General features: G+C 47.8%; 11 non-coding genes across 11 annotated transcripts; all 11 read right to left on the bottom strand.

The window, feature by feature from the left end:
- Window positions 1-1188: 1188 nt before the first annotated feature.
- LOC142697573 (U2 spliceosomal RNA) lies at window positions 1189-1379 on the bottom strand. Its single transcript, XR_012865354.1, has one exon. It is a non-coding gene; the product is annotated as a U2 spliceosomal RNA (small nuclear RNA).
- Window positions 1380-2675: 1296 nt separating this feature from the next.
- On the bottom strand, window positions 2676-2866 carry LOC142697571 (U2 spliceosomal RNA). Its single transcript, XR_012865353.1, has one exon. It is a non-coding gene; the product is annotated as a U2 spliceosomal RNA (small nuclear RNA).
- Window positions 2867-4150: 1284 nt separating this feature from the next.
- LOC142697570 (U2 spliceosomal RNA) lies at window positions 4151-4341 on the bottom strand. Its single transcript, XR_012865352.1, has one exon. It is a non-coding gene; the product is annotated as a U2 spliceosomal RNA (small nuclear RNA).
- A 1288-nt stretch (window positions 4342-5629) lies between these two features.
- On the bottom strand, window positions 5630-5820 carry LOC142697569 (U2 spliceosomal RNA). The gene has a single exon (XR_012865351.1). It is a non-coding gene; the product is annotated as a U2 spliceosomal RNA (small nuclear RNA).
- Window positions 5821-7116: 1296 nt separating this feature from the next.
- On the bottom strand, window positions 7117-7307 carry LOC142697568 (U2 spliceosomal RNA). Its single transcript, XR_012865350.1, has one exon. It is a non-coding gene; the product is annotated as a U2 spliceosomal RNA (small nuclear RNA).
- A 1292-nt stretch (window positions 7308-8599) lies between these two features.
- LOC142697567 (U2 spliceosomal RNA) lies at window positions 8600-8790 on the bottom strand. Its single transcript, XR_012865349.1, has one exon. It is a non-coding gene; the product is annotated as a U2 spliceosomal RNA (small nuclear RNA).
- A 1280-nt stretch (window positions 8791-10070) lies between these two features.
- On the bottom strand, window positions 10071-10261 carry LOC142697566 (U2 spliceosomal RNA). Its single transcript, XR_012865348.1, has one exon. It is a non-coding gene; the product is annotated as a U2 spliceosomal RNA (small nuclear RNA).
- Window positions 10262-11525: 1264 nt separating this feature from the next.
- On the bottom strand, window positions 11526-11716 carry LOC142697565 (U2 spliceosomal RNA). Its single transcript, XR_012865347.1, has one exon. It is a non-coding gene; the product is annotated as a U2 spliceosomal RNA (small nuclear RNA).
- Window positions 11717-13012: 1296 nt separating this feature from the next.
- Window positions 13013-13203, bottom strand: LOC142697563 (U2 spliceosomal RNA). The gene has a single exon (XR_012865345.1). It is a non-coding gene; the product is annotated as a U2 spliceosomal RNA (small nuclear RNA).
- A 1300-nt stretch (window positions 13204-14503) lies between these two features.
- Window positions 14504-14694, bottom strand: LOC142697562 (U2 spliceosomal RNA). Its single transcript, XR_012865344.1, has one exon. It is a non-coding gene; the product is annotated as a U2 spliceosomal RNA (small nuclear RNA).
- A 1281-nt stretch (window positions 14695-15975) lies between these two features.
- LOC142697560 (U2 spliceosomal RNA) lies at window positions 15976-16166 on the bottom strand. The gene has a single exon (XR_012865343.1). It is a non-coding gene; the product is annotated as a U2 spliceosomal RNA (small nuclear RNA).
- Between the last annotated feature and the right edge of the window lie 179 nt (window positions 16167-16345).

Raw genomic sequence — 16345 nt, 5'->3', positions numbered from 1 at the left:
GCTCACACACTCACAGCTACACGGGAGGTGAATAAAGGCCGGAGAGGAAGCCAGACAGGATTTGCTTCTTTTGCTTGCACCACAATGCAGTGCTGAAAGAGGAGGAATCTACATAAAAACGCCTTCCTGGCAACGCCCAAATGCCCTGCTGCCATGCAGATAAACACTGGCAGCGGCAGCAAGTGCATGCCCACAGCCACCCCTTGTTCCTTCACACCTTGTATCAGCTGTAATCCAGTCCAGTCCAGTGCTGCCTGCTGAGCAGCACTGACCAACACTGCCTGGGCCCAGGCTTTTATCTCTGAGGCCCCATTATGATGTCAGAAAGCTGGCTCTGGAATCCTGAGGGCTCCACTATGACACGTGCAAAGTTCCGTCTGAACTTTATATAAGACGGTGAGGCTCAGTCAGTCACTCAGTGTTGCCTGAGAGGGCAACACTGCAACAGCCGGCCGCCAGGCTGTCTTTTTTTTGCACAGCTAGTTGCCTCCAGGAGGCCACAAGAGGGAGACAAGGGACTGCAAAATGGAAAATAGGCATCCACCAACTTTACAGACAACTTCTCCTTGCTCCTACAACCTCCATCCTTGCACAGTTTGTTATTCTTCTAGGTAACATAGTAACAAATCCAAATTGCTGCTCTCTTTGTAGGCAAGCAAGGCTTTGTTGCAACTGCAATTCTTACTTCTTCTTGAAATGTAGGGACGACAGTACATTCCATCACATCCATCTAGTGTACACAGGTAGGTCCATTGTGGCGGGCAGGCGAGCGGGCGGGCTGCTTTATTGGCTGTTTGCTGTTCCCCTACTCCACTCCACTATTTGACTGTTGTGCTGCATCAATCAATCAATCAATCAATCAATCAATCAATCAATCAATCAATCAATCAGTGGCTGGCTCAGGTGCAGCTCTTTAACTTACCTAAAAGGGAGGGCGGAGAGAAGACAAGGAAGGTGAATGAGGTGTTCCAATGCGAAATGCCGGAAACACAGAAACACAGACGACACACAACAAGAGGTGGCAATCTATTCATTAATTGCATTTAATCAATGAGCTCATTATCACTCATGCATTGTCCAACAGGTGTTGAAATAATGGGATTAAAAGGGGAGATCCCTTCAGAAAGACAGAAACAATAGCAAAGACAAAAAACACTTTTGGAATCTGCTTTTAGTCAACACATAAGGAAAGGGTGCACCGGTCCTGGAAATACTGCAATACCAGGTCAATGCGTGGAGTGGACAGAGCAAGCTCTATTTCCATCTCCCTGTTCTAAAAATCCATTTAATATATGGTCCCCAGATAGGGGACGTATCAGATATTAAACTGATAAGAACAGATACTACACTTGATCTTAGCCAAAAGGCCGAGAAGCGATAACCCGAACGGGCCGCGCGTTGCCCGAGCCTGCCCGATACTGCTGTTCAGCCCTTGCAGCGATTCAGCCTACTTCTAGGCAATTCCATGGGGCCCTGCAGGCTCACACACTCACAGCTACACGGGAGGTGAATAAAGGCCGGAGAGGAAGCCAGACAGGATTTGCTTCTTTTGCTTGCACCACAATGCAGTGCTGAAAGAGGAGGAATCTACATAAAAACGCCTTCCTGGCAACGCCCAAATGCCCTGCTGCCATGCAGATAAACACTGGCAGCGGCAGCAAGTGCATGCCCACAGCCACCCCTTGTTCCTTCACACCTTGTATCAGCTGTAATCCAGTCCAGTCCAGTGCTGCCTGCTGAGCAGCACTGACCAACACTGCCTGGGCCCAGGCTTTTATCTCTGAGGCCCCATTATGATGTCAGAAAGCTGGCTCTGGAATCCTGAGGGCTCCACTATGACACGTGCAAAGTTCCGTCTGAACTTTATATAAGACGGTGAGGCTCAGTCAGTCACTCAGTGTTGCCTGAGAGGGCAACACTGCAACGGCCGGCCGCCAGGCTGTCTTTTTTTTGCACAGCTAGTTGCCTCCAGGAGGCCACAAGAGGGAGACAAGGGACTGCAAAATGGAAAATAGGCATCCACCAACTTTACAGACAACTTCTCCTTGCTCCTACAACCTCCATCCTTGCAAAGTTTGTTATTCTTCTAGGTAACATAGTAGCAAATCCAAATTGCTGCTCTCTTTGTAGGCAAGCAAGGCTTTGTTGCAACTGCAATTCTTACTTCTTCTTGAAATGTAGGGACGACAGTACATTCCATCACATCCATCTAGTGTACACAGGTAGGTCCATTGTGGCGGGCAGGCGAGCGGGCGGGCTGCTTTATTGGCTGTTTGCTGTTCCCCTACTCCACTCCACTATTTGACTGTTGTGCTGCATCAATCAATCAATCAATCAATCAATCAATCAATCAATCAATCAATCAATCAATCAATCAGTGGCTGGCTCAGGTGCAGCTCTTTAACTTACCTAAAAGGGAGGGCGGAGAGAAGACAAGGAAGGTGAATGAGGTGTTCCAATGTGAAATGCCGGAAACACAGAAACACAGACGACACACAACAAGAGGTGGCAATCTATTCATTAATTGCATTTAATCAATGAGCTCATTATCACTCATGCATTGTCCAACAGGTGTTGAAATAATGGGATTAAAAGGGGAGATCCCTTCAGAAAGACAGAAACAATAGCAAAGACAAAAAACACTTTTGGAATCTGCTTTTAGTCAACACATAAGGAAAGGGTGCACCGGTCCTGGAAATACTGCAATACCAGGTCAATGCGTGGAGTGGACAGAGCAAGCTCTATTTCCATCTCCCTGTTCTAAAAATCCATTTAATATATGGTCCCCAGATAGGGGACGTATCAGATATTAAACTGATAAGAACAGATACTACACTTGATCTTAGCCAAAAGGCCGAGAAGCGATAACCCGAACGGGCCGCGCGTTGCCCGAGCCTGCCCGATACTGCTGTTCAGCCCTTGCAGCGATTCAGCCTACTTCTAGGCAATTCCATGGGGCCCTGCAGGCTCACACACTCACAGCTACACGGGAGGTGAATAAAGGCCGGAGAGGAAGCCAGACAGGATTTGCTTCTTTTGCTTGCACCACAATGCAGTGCTGAAAGAGGAGGAATCTACATAAAAACGCCTTCCTGGCAACGCCCAAATGCCCTGCTGCCATGCAGATAAACACTGGCAGCGGCAGCAAGTGCATGCCCACAGCCACCCCTTGTTCCTTCACACCTTGTATCAGCTGTAATCCAGTCCAGTCCAGTGCTGCCTGCTGAGCAGCACTGACCAACACTGCCTGGGCCCAGGCTTTTATCTCTGAGGCCCCATTATGATGTCAGAAAGCTGGCTCTGGAATCCTGAGGGCTCCACTATGACACGTGCAAAGTTCCGTCTGAACTTTATATAAGACGGTGAGGCTCAGTCAGTCACTCAGTGTTGCCTGAGAGGGCAACACTGCAACAGCCGGCCGCCAGGCTGTCTTTTTTTTGCACAGCTAGTTGCCTCCAGGAGGCCACAAGAGGGAGACAAGGGACTGCAAAATGGAAAATAGGCATCCACCAACTTTACAGACAACTTCTCCTTGCTCCTACAACCTCCATCCTTGCACAGTTTGTTATTCTTCTAGGTAACATAGTAACAAATCCAAATTGCTGCTCTCTTTGTAGGCAAGCAAGGCTTTGTTGCAACTGCAATTCTTACTTCTTCTTGAAATGTAGGGACGACAGTACATTCCATCACATCCATCTAGTGTACACAGGTAGGTCCATTGTGGCGGGCAGGCGAGCGGGCGGGCTGCTTTATTGGCTGTTTGCTGTTCCCCTACTCCACTCCACTATTTGACTGTTGTGCTGCATCAATCAATCAATCAATCAATCAATCAATCAATCAATCAATCAATCAGTGGCTGGCTCAGGTGCAGCTCTTTAACTTACCTAAAAGGGAGGGCGGAGAGAAGACAAGGAAGGTGAATGAGGTGTTCCAATGTGAAATGCCGGAAACACAGAAACACAGACGACACACAACAAGAGGTGGCAATCTATTCATTAATTGCATTTAATCAATGAGCTCATTATCACTCATGCATTGTCCAACAGGTGTTGAAATAATGGGATTAAAAGGGGAGATCCCTTCAGAAAGACAGAAACAATAGCAAAGACAAAAAACACTTTTGGAATCTGCTTTTAGTCAACACATAAGGAAAGGGTGCACCGGTCCTGGAAATACTGCAATACCAGGTCAATGCGTGGAGTGGACAGAGCAAGCTCTATTTCCATCTCCCTGTTCTAAAAATCCATTTAATATATGGTCCCCAGATAGGGGACGTATCAGATATTAAACTGATAAGAACAGATACTACACTTGATCTTAGCCAAAAGGCCGAGAAGCGATAACCCGAACGGGCCGCGCGTTGCCCGAGCCTGCCCGATACTGCTGTTCAGCCCTTGCAGCGATTCAGCCTACTTCTAGGCAATTCCATGGGGCCCTGCAGGCTCACACACTCACAGCTACACGGGAGGTGAATAAAGGCCGGAGAGGAAGCCAGACAGGATTTGCTTCTTTTGCTTGCACCACAATGCAGTGCTGAAAGAGGAGGAATCTACATAAAAACGCCTTCCTGGCAACGCCCAAATGCCCTGCTGCCATGCAGATAAACACTGGCAGCGGCAGCAAGTGCATGCCCACAGCCACCCCTTGTTCCTTCACACCTTGTATCAGCTGTAATCCAGTCCAGTCCAGTGCTGCCTGCTGAGCAGCACTGACCAACACTGCCTGGGCCCAGGCTTTTATCTCTGAGGCCCCATTATGATGTCAGAAAGCTGGCTCTGGAATCCTGAGGGCTCCACTATGACACGTGCAAAGTTCCGTCTGAACTTTATATAAGACGGTGAGGCTCAGTCAGTCACTCAGTGTTGCCTGAGAGGGCAACACTGCAACAGCCGGCCGCCAGGCTGTCTTTTTTTTGCACAGCTAGTTGCCTCCAGGAGGCCACAAGAGGGAGACAAGGGATTGCAAAATGGAAAATAGGTATCCACCAACTTTACAGACAACTTCTCCTTGCTCCTACAACCTCCATCCTTGCACAGTTTGTTATTCTTCTAGGTAACATAGTAACAAATCCAAATTGCTGCTCTCTTTGTAGGCAAGCAAGGCTTTGTTGCAACTGCAATTCTTACTTCTTCTTGAAATGTAGGGACGACAGTACATTCCATCACATCCATCTAGTGTACACAGGTAGGTCCATTGTGGCGGGCAGGCGAGCGGGCGGGCTGCTTTATTGGCTGTTTGCTGTTCCCCTACTCCACTCCACTATTTGACTGTTGTGCTGCATCAATCAATCAATCAATCAATCAATCAATCAATCAATCAATCAATCAATCAGTGGCTGGCTCAGGTGCAGCTCTTTAACTTACCTAAAAGGGAGGGCGGAGAGAAGACAAGGAAGGTGAATGAGGTGTTCCAATGTGAAATGCCGGAAACACAGAAACACAGACGACACACAACAAGAGGTGGCAATCTATTCATTAATTGCATTTAATCAATGAGCTCATTATCACTCATGCATTGTCCAACAGGTGTTGAAATAATGGGATTAAAAGGGGAGATCCCTTCAGAAAGACAGAAACAATAGCAAAGACAAAAAACACTTTTGGAATCTGCTTTTAGTCAACACATAAGGAAAGGGTGCACCGGTCCTGGAAATACTGCAATACCAGGTCAATGCGTGGAGTGGACAGAGCAAGCTCTATTTCCATCTCCCTGTTCTAAAAATCCATTTAATATATGGTCCCCAGATAGGGGACGTATCAGATATTAAACTGATAAGAACAGATACTACACTTGATCTTAGCCAAAAGGCCGAGAAGCGATAACCCGAACGGGCCGCGCGTTGCCCGAGCCTGCCCGATACTGCTGTTCAGCCCTTGCAGCGATTCAGCCTACTTCTAGGCAATTCCATGGGGCCCTGCAGGCTCACACACTCACAGCTACACGGGAGGTGAATAAAGGCCGGAGAGGAAGCCAGACAGGATTTGCTTCTTTTGCTTGCACCACAATGCAGTGCTGAAAGAGGAGGAATCTACATAAAAACGCCTTCCTGGCAACGCCCAAATGCCCTGCTGCCATGCAGATAAACACTGGCAGCGGCAGCAAGTGCATGCCCACAGCCACCCCTTGTTCCTTCACACCTTGTATCAGCTGTAATCCAGTCCAGTCCAGTGCTGCCTGCTGAGCAGCACTGACCAACACTGCCTGGGCCCAGGCTTTTATCTCTGAGGCCCCATTATGATGTCAGAAAGCTGGCTCTGGAATCCTGAGGGCTCCACTATGACACGTGCAAAGTTCCGTCTGAACTTTATATAAGACGGTGAGGCTCAGTCAGTCACTCAGTGTTGCCTGAGAGGGCAACACTGCAACAGCCGGCCGCCAGGCTGTCTTTTTTTTGCACAGCTAGTTGCCTCCAGGAGGCCACAAGAGGGAGACAAGGGACTGCAAAATGGAAAATAGGCATCCACCAACTTTACAGACAACTTCTCCTTGCTCCTACAACCTCCATCCTTGCACAGTTTGTTATTCTTCTAGGTAACATAGTAACAAATCCAAATTGCTGCTCTCTTTGTAGGCAAGCAAGGCTTTGTTGCAACTGCAATTCTTACTTCTTCTTGAAATGTAGGGACGACAGTACATTCCATCACATCCATCTAGTGTACACAGGTAGGTCCATTGTGGCGGGCAGGCGAGCGGGCGGGCTGCTTTATTGGCTGTTTGCTGTTCCCCTACTCCACTCCACTATTTGACTGTTGTGCTGCATCAATCAATCAATCAATCAATCAATCAATCAATCAATCAATCAATCAATCAATCAATCAGTGGCTGGCTCAGGTGCAGCTCTTTAACTTACCTAAAAGGGAGGGCGGAGAGAAGACAAGGAAGGTGAATGAGGTGTTCCAATGTGAAATGCCGGAAACACAGAAACACAGACGACACACAACAAGAGGTGGCAATCTATTCATTAATTGCATTTAATCAATGAGCTCATTATCACTCATGCATTGTCCAACAGGTGTTGAAATAATGGGATTAAAAGGGGAGATCCCTTCAGAAAGACAGAAACAATAGCAAAGACAAAAAACACTTTTGGAATCTGCTTTTAGTCAACACATAAGGAAAGGGTGCACCGGTCCTGGAAATACTGCAATACCAGGTCAATGCGTGGAGTGGACAGAGCAAGCTCTATTTCCATCTCCCTGTTCTAAAAATCCATTTAATATATGGTCCCCAGATAGGGGACGTATCAGATATTAAACTGATAAGAACAGATACTACACTTGATCTTAGCCAAAAGGCCGAGAAGCGATAACCCGAACGGGCCGCGCGTTGCCCGAGCCTGCCCGATACTGCTGTTCAGCCCTTGCAGCGATTCAGCCTACTTCTAGGCAATTCCATGGGGCCCTGCAGGCTCACACACTCACAGCTACACGGGAGGTGAATAAAGGCCGGAGAGGAAGCCAGACAGGATTTGCTTCTTTTGCTTGCACCACAATGCAGTGCTGAAAGAGGAGGAATCTACATAAAAACGCCTTCCTGGCAACGCCCAAATGCCCTGCTGCCATGCAGATAAACACTGGCAGCGGCAGCAAGTGCATGCCCACAGCCACCCCTTGTTCCTTCACACCTTGTATCAGCTGTAATCCAGTCCAGTCCAGTGCTGCCTGCTGAGCAGCACTGACCAACACTGCCTGGGCCCAGGCTTTTATCTCTGAGGCCCCATTATGATGTCAGAAAGCTGGCTCTGGAATCCTGAGGGCTCCACTATGACACGTGCAAAGTTCCGTCTGAACTTTATATAAGACGGTGAGGCTCAGTCAGTCACTCAGTGTTGCCTGAGAGGGCAACACTGCAACAGCCGGCCGCCAGGCTGTCTTTTTTTTGCACAGCTAGTTGCCTCCAGGAGGCCACAAGAGGGAGACAAGGGACTGCAAAATGGAAAATAGGCATCCACCAACTTTACAGACAACTTCTCCTTGCTCCTACAACCTCCATCCTTGCACAGTTTGTTATTCTTCTAGGTAACATAGTAACAAATCCAAATTGCTGCTCTCTTTGTAGGCAAGCAAGGCTTTGTTGCAACTGCAATTCTTACTTCTTCTTGAAATGTAGGGACGACAGTACATTCCATCACATCCATCTAGTGTACACAGGTAGGTCCATTGTGGCGGGCAGGCGAGCGGGCGGGCTGCTTTATTGGCTGTTTGCTGTTCCCCTACTCCACTCCACTATTTGACTGTTGTGCTGCATCAATCAATCAATCAATCAATCAATCAATCAATCAATCAATCAATCAATCAATCAGTGGCTGGCTCAGGTGCAGCTCTTTAACTTACCTAAAAGGGAGGGCGGAGAGAAGACAAGGAAGGTGAATGAGGTGTTCCAATGTGAAATGCCGGAAACACAGAAACACAGACGACACACAACAAGAGGTGGCAATCTATTCATTAATTGCATTTAATCAATGAGCTCATTATCACTCATGCATTGTCCAACAGGTGTTGAAATAATGGGATTAAAAGGGGAGATCCCTTCAGAAAGACAGAAACAATAGCAAAGACAAAAAACACTTTTGGAATCTGCTTTTAGTCAACACATAAGGAAAGGGTGCACCGGTCCTGGAAATACTGCAATACCAGGTCAATGCGTGGAGTGGACAGAGCAAGCTCTATTTCCATCTCCCTGTTCTAAAAATCCATTTAATATATGGTCCCCAGATAGGGGACGTATCAGATATTAAACTGATAAGAACAGATACTACACTTGATCTTAGCCAAAAGGCCGAGAAGCGATAACCCGAACGGGCCGCGCGTTGCCCGAGCCTGCCCGATACTGCTGTTCAGCCCTTGCAGCGATTCAGCCTACTTCTAGGCAATTCCATGGGGCCCTGCAGGCTCACACACTCACAGCTACACGGGAGGTGAATAAAGGCCGGAGAGGAAGCCAGACAGGATTTGCTTCTTTTGCTTGCACCACAATGCAGTGCTGAAAGAGGAGGAATCTACATAAAAACGCCTTCCTGGCAACGCCCAAATGCCCTGCTGCCATGCAGATAAACACTGGCAGCGGCAGCAAGTGCATGCCCACAGCCACCCCTTGTTCCTTCACACCTTGTATCAGCTGTAATCCAGTCCAGTCCAGTGCTGCCTGCTGAGCAGCACTGACCAACACTGCCTGGGCCCAGGCTTTTATCTCTGAGGCCCCATTATGATGTCAGAAAGCTGGCTCTGGAATCCTGAGGGCTCCACTATGACACGTGCAAAGTTCCGTCTGAACTTTATATAAGACGGTGAGGCTCAGTCAGTCACTCAGTGTTGCCTGAGAGGGCAACACTGCAACAGCCGGCCGCCAGGCTGTCTTTTTTTTGCACAGCTAGTTGCCTCCAGGAGGCCACAAGAGGGAGACAAGGGACTGCAAAATGGAAAATAGGCATCCACCAACTTTACAGACAACTTCTCCTTGCTCCTACAACCTCCATCCTTGCACAGTTTGTTATTCTTCTAGGTAACATAGTAACAAATCCAAATTGCTGCTCTCTTTGTAGGCAAGCAAGGCTTTGTTGCAACTGCAATTCTTACTTCTTCTTGAAATGTAGGGACGACAGTACATTCCATCACATCCATCTAGTGTACACAGGTAGGTCCATTGTGGCGGGCAGGCGAGCGGGCGGGCTGCTTTATTGGCTGTTTGCTGTTCCCCTACTCCACTCCACTATTTGACTGTTGTGCTGCATCAATCAATCAATCAATCAATCAATCAATCAATCAATCAATCAGTGGCTGGCTCAGGTGCAGCTCTTTAACTTACCTAAAAGGGAGGGCGGAGAGAAGACAAGGAAGGTGAATGAGGTGTTCCAATGTGAAATGCCGGAAACACAGAAACACAGACGACACACAACAAGAGGTGGCAATCTATTCATTAATTGCATTTAATCAATGAGCTCATTATCACTCATGCATTGTCCAACAGGTGTTGAAATAATGGGATTAAAAGGGGAGATCCCTTCAGAAAGACAGAAACAATAGCAAAGACAAAAAACACTTTTGGAATCTGCTTTTAGTCAACACATAAGGAAAGGGTGCACCGGTCCTGGAAATACTGCAATACCAGGTCAATGCGTGGAGTGGACAGAGCAAGCTCTATTTCCATCTCCCTGTTCTAAAAATCCATTTAATATATGGTCCCCAGATAGGGGACGTATCAGATATTAAACTGATAAGAACAGATACTACACTTGATCTTAGCCAAAAGGCCGAGAAGCGATAACCCGAACGGGCCGCGCGTTGCCCGAGCCTGCCCGATACTGCTGTTCAGCCCTTGCAGCGATTCAGCCTACTTCTAGGCAATTCCATGGGGCCCTGCAGGCTCACACACTCACAGCTACACGGGAGGTGAATAAAGGCCGGAGAGGAAGCCAGACAGGATTTGCTTCTTTTGCTTGCACCACAATGCAGTGCTGAAAGAGGAGGAATCTACATAAAAACGCCTTCCTGGCAACGCCCAAATGCCCTGCTGCCATGCAGATAAACACTGGCAGCGGCAGCAAGTGCATGCCCACAGCCACCCCTTGTTCCTTCACACCTTGTATCAGCTGTAATCCAGTCCAGTCCAGTGCTGCCTGCTGAGCAGCACTGACCAACACTGCCTGGGCCCAGGCTTTTATCTCTGAGGCCCCATTATGATGTCAGAAAGCTGGCTCTGGAATCCTGAGGGCTCCACTATGACACGTGCAAAGTTCCGTCTGAACTTTATATAAGACGGTGAGGCTCAGTCAGTCACTCAGTGTTGCCTGAGAGGGCAACACTGCAACAGCCGGCCGCCAGGCTGTCTTTTTTTTGCACAGCTAGTTGCCTCCAGGAGGCCACAAGAGGGAGACAAGGGACTGCAAAATGGAAAATAGGCATCCACCAACTTTACAGACAACTTCTCCTTGCTCCTACAACCTCCATCCTTGCACAGTTTGTTATTCTTCTAGGTAACATAGTAACAAATCCAAATTGCTGCTCTCTTTGTAGGCAAGCAAGGCTTTGTTGCAACTGCAATTCTTACTTCTTCTTGAAATGTAGGGACGACAGTACATTCCATCACATCCATCTAGTGTACACAGGTAGGTCCATTGTGGCGGGCAGGCGAGCGGGCGGGCTGCTTTATTGGCTGTTTGCTGTTCCCCTACTCCACTCCACTATTTGACTGTTGTGCTGCATCAATCAATCAATCAATCAATCAATCAGTGGCTGGCTCAGGTGCAGCTCTTTAACTTACCTAAAAGGGAGGGCGGAGAGAAGACAAGGAAGGTGAATGAGGTGTTCCAATGTGAAATGCCGGAAACACAGAAACACAGACGACACACAACAAGAGGTGGCAATCTATTCATTAATTGCATTTAATCAATGAGCTCATTATCACTCATGCATTGTCCAACAGGTGTTGAAATAATGGGATTAAAAGGGGAGATCCCTTCAGAAAGACAGAAACAATAGCAAAGACAAAAAACACTTTTGGAATCTGCTTTTAGTCAACACATAAGGAAAGGGTGCACCGGTCCTGGAAATACTGCAATACCAGGTCAATGCGTGGAGTGGACAGAGCAAGCTCTATTTCCATCTCCCTGTTCTAAAAATCCATTTAATATATGGTCCCCAGATAGGGGACGTATCAGATATTAAACTGATAAGAACAGATACTACACTTGATCTTAGCCAAAAGGCCGAGAAGCGATAACCCGAACGGGCCGCGCGTTGCCCGAGCCTGCCCGATACTGCTGTTCAGCCCTTGCAGCGATTCAGCCTACTTCTAGGCAATTCCATGGGGCCCTGCAGGCTCACACACTCACAGCTACACGGGAGGTGAATAAAGGCCGGAGAGGAAGCCAGACAGGATTTGCTTCTTTTGCTTGCACCACAATGCAGTGCTGAAAGAGGAGGAATCTACATAAAAACGCCTTCCTGGCAACGCCCAAATGCCCTGCTGCCATGCAGATAAACACTGGCAGCGGCAGCAAGTGCATGCCCACAGCCACCCCTTGTTCCTTCACACCTTGTATCAGCTGTAATCCAGTCCAGTCCAGTGCTGCCTGCTGAGCAGCACTGACCAACACTGCCTGGGCCCAGGCTTTTATCTCTGAGGCCCCATTATGATGTCAGAAAGCTGGCTCTGGAATCCTGAGGGCTCCACTATGACACGTGCAAAGTTCCGTCTGAACTTTATATAAGACGGTGAGGCTCAGTCAGTCACTCAGTGTTGCCTGAGAGGGCAACACTGCAACAGCCGGCCGCCAGGCTGTCTTTTTTTTGCACAGCTAGTTGCCTCCAGGAGGCCACAAGAGGGAGACAAGGGACTGCAAAATGGAAAATAGGCATCCACCAACTTTACAGACAACTTCTCCTTGCTCCTACAACCTCCATCCTTGCAAAGTTTGTTATTCTTCTAGGTAACATAGTAGCAAATCCAAATTGCTGCTCTCTTTGTAGGCAAGCAAGGCTTTGTTGCAACTGCAATTCTTACTTCTTCTTGAAATGTAGGGACGACAGTACATTCCATCACATCCATCTAGTGTACACAGGTAGGTCCATTGTGGCGGGCAGGCGAGCGGGCGGGCTGCTTTATTGGCTGTTTGCTGTTCCCCTACTCCACTCCACTATTTGACTGTTGTGCTGCATCAATCAATCAATCAATCAATCAATCAATCAATCAATCAATCAATCAATCAATCAATCAGTGGCTGGCTCAGGTGCAGCTCTTTAACTTACCTAAAAGGGAGGGCGGAGAGAAGACAAGGAAGGTGAATGAGGTGTTCCAATGTGAAATGCCGGAAACACAGAAACACAGACGACACACAACAAGAGGTGGCAATCTATTCATTAATTGCATTTAATCAATGAGCTCATTATCACTCATGCATTGTCCAACAGGTGTTGAAATAATGGGATTAAAAGGGGAGATCCCTTCAGAAAGACAGAAACAATAGCAAAGACAAAAAACACTTTTGGAATCTGCTTTTAGTCAACACATAAGGAAAGGGTGCACCGGTCCTGGAAATACTGCAATACCAGGTCAATGCGTGGAGTGGACAGAGCAAGCTCTATTTCCATCTCCCTGTTCTAAAAATCCATTTAATATATGGTCCCCAGATAGGGGACGTATCAGATATTAAACTGATAAGAACAGATACTACACTTGATCTTAGCCAAAAGGCCGAGAAGCGATAACCCGAACGGGCCGCGCGTTGCCCGAGCCTGCCCGATACTGCTGTTCAGCCCTTGCAGCGATTCAGCCTACTTCTAGGCAATTCCATGGGGCCCTGCAGGCTCACACACTCACAGCTACACGGGAGGTGAATAAAGGCCGGAGAGGAAGCCAGACAGGATTTGCTTCTTTTGCTTGCACCACAATGCAGTGCTGAAAGAGGAGGAATCTACATAAAAACGCCTTCCTGGCAACGCCCAAATGCCCTGCTGCCATGCAGATAAACACTGGCAGCGGCAGCAAGTGCATGCCCACAGCCACCCCTTGTTCCTTCACACCTTGTATCAGCTGTAATCCAGTCCAGTCCAGTGCTGCCTGCTGAGCAGCACTGACCAACACTGCCTGGGCCCAGGCTTTTATCTCTGAGGCCCCATTATGATGTCAGAAAGCTGGCTCTGGAATCCTGAGGGCTCCACTATGACACGTGCAAAGTTCCGTCTGAACTTTATATAAGACGGTGAGGCTCAGTCAGTCACTCAGTGTTGCCTGAGAGGGCAACACTGCAACAGCCGGCCGCCAGGCTGTCTTTTTTTTGCACAGCTAGTTGCCTCCAGGAGGCCACAAGAGGGAGACAAGGGATTGCAAAATGGAAAATAGGTATCCACCAACTTTACAGACAACTTCTCCTTGCTCCTACAACCTCCATCCTTGCACAGTTTGTTATTCTTCTAGGTAACATAGTAACAAATCCAAATTGCTGCTCTCTTTGTAGGCAAGCAAGGCTTTGTTGCAACTGCAATTCTTACTTCTTCTTGAAATGTAGGGACGACAGTACATTCCATCACATCCATCTAGTGTACACAGGTAGGTCCATTGTGGCGGGCAGGCGAGCGGGCGGGCTGCTTTATTGGCTGTTTGCTGTTCCCCTACTCCACTCCACTATTTGACTGTTGTGCTGCATCAATCAATCAATCAATCAATCAATCAATCAATCAATCAATCAATCAATCAATCAATCAATCAGTGGCTGGCTCAGGTGCAGCTCTTTAACTTACCTAAAAGGGAGGGCGGAGAGAAGACAAGGAAGGTGAATGAGGTGTTCCAATGTGAAATGCCGGAAACACAGAAACACAGACGACACACAACAAGAGGTGGCAATCTATTCATTAATTGCATTTAATCAATGAGCTCATTATCACTCATGCATTGTCCAACAGGTGTTGAAATAATGGGATTAAAAGGGGAGATCCCTTCAGAAAGACAGAAACAATAGCAAAGACAAAAAACACTTTTGGAATCTGCTTTTAGTCAACACATAAGGAAAGGGTGCACCGGTCCTGGAAATACTGCAATACCAGGTCAATGCGTGGAGTGGACAGAGCAAGCTCTATTTCCATCTCCCTGTTCTAAAAATCCATTTAATATATGGTCCCCAGATAGGGGACGTATCAGATATTAAACTGATAAGAACAGATACTACACTTGATCTTAGCCAAAAGGCCGAGAAGCGATAACCCGAACGGGCCGCGCGTTGCCCGAGCCTGCCCGATACTGCTGTTCAGCCCTTGCAGCGATTCAGCCTACTTCTAGGCAATTCCATGGGGCCCTGCAGGCTCACACACTCACAGCTACACGGGAGGTGAATAAAGGCCGGAGAGGAAGCCAGACAGGATTTGCTTCTTTTGCTTGCACCACAATGCAGTGCTGAAAGAGGAGGAATCTACATAAAAACGCCTTCCTGGCAACGCCCAAATGCCCTGCTGCCATGCAGATAAACACTGGCAGCGGCAGCAAGTGCATGCCCACAGCCACCCCTTGTTCCTTCACACCTTGTATCAGCTGTAATCCAGTCCAGTCCAGTGCTGCCTGCTGAGCAGCACTGACCAACACTGCCTGGGCCCAGGCTTTTATCTCTGAGGCCCCATTATGATGTCAGAAAGCTGGCTCTGGAATCCTGAGGGCTCCACTATGACACGTGCAAAGTTCCGTCTGAACTTTATATAAGACGGTGAGGCTCAGTCAGTCACTCAGTGTTGCCTGAGAGGGCAACACTGCAACAGCCGGCCGCCAGGCTGTCTTTTTTTTGCACAGCTAGTTGCCTCCAGGAGGCCACAAGAGGGAGACAAGGGACTGCAAAATGGAAAATAGGCATCCACCAACTTTACAGACAACTTCTCCTTGCTCCTACAACCTCCATCCTTGCACAGTTTGTTATTCTTCTAGGTAACATAGTAACAAATCCAAATTGCTGCTCTCTTTGTAGGCAAGCAAGGCTTTGTTGCAACTGCAATTCTTACTTCTTCTTGAAATGTAGGGACGACAGTACATTCCATCACATCCATCTAGTGTACACAGGTAGGTCCATTGTGGCGGGCAGGCGAGCGGGCGGGCTGCTTTATTGGCTGTTTGCTGTTCCCCTACTCCACTCCACTATTTGACTGTTGTGCTGCAATCAATCAATCAATCAATCAATCAATCAATCAATCAATCAATCAGTGGCTGGCTCAGGTGCAGCTCTTTAACTTACCTAAAAGGGAGGGCGGAGAGAAGACAAGGAAGGTGAATGAGGTGTTCCAATGTGAAATGCCGGAAACACAGAAACACAGACGACACACAACAAGAGGTGGCAATCTATTCATTAATTGCATTTAATCAATGAGCTCATTATCACTCATGCATTGTCCAACAGGTGTTGAAATAATGGGATTAAAAGGGGAGATCCCTTCAGAAAGACAGAAACAATAGCAAAGACAAAAAACACTTTTGGAATCTGCTTTTAGTCAACACATAAGGAAAGGGTGCACCGGTCCTGGAAATACTGCAATACCAGGTCAATGCGTGGAGTGGACAGAGCAAGCTCTATTTCCATCTCCCTGTTCTAAAAATCCATTTAATATATGGTCCCCAGATAGGGGACGTATCAGATATTAAACTGATAAGAACAGATACTACACTTGATCTTAGCCAAAAGGCCGAGAAGCGATAACCCGAACGGGCCGCGCGTTGCCCGAGCCTGCCCGATACTGCTGTTCAGCCCTTGCAGCGATTCAGCCTACTTCTAGGCAATTCCATGGGGCCCTGCAGGCTCACACACTCACAGCTACACGGGAGGTGAATAAAGGCCGGAGAGGAAGCCAGACAGGATTTGCTTCTTTTGCTTGCA

This window comes from Rhinoderma darwinii (genome assembly GCF_050947455.1).
Source record: "Rhinoderma darwinii isolate aRhiDar2 chromosome 5 unlocalized genomic scaffold, aRhiDar2.hap1 SUPER_5_unloc_8, whole genome shotgun sequence".
In the NCBI taxonomy this organism is placed as follows: Eukaryota; Metazoa; Chordata; class Amphibia; order Anura; family Rhinodermatidae; genus Rhinoderma; species Rhinoderma darwinii.
The sequence above is the reverse complement of the archived record's forward strand: the minus strand, read 5'-3'. Positions and strand labels throughout refer to the sequence as shown.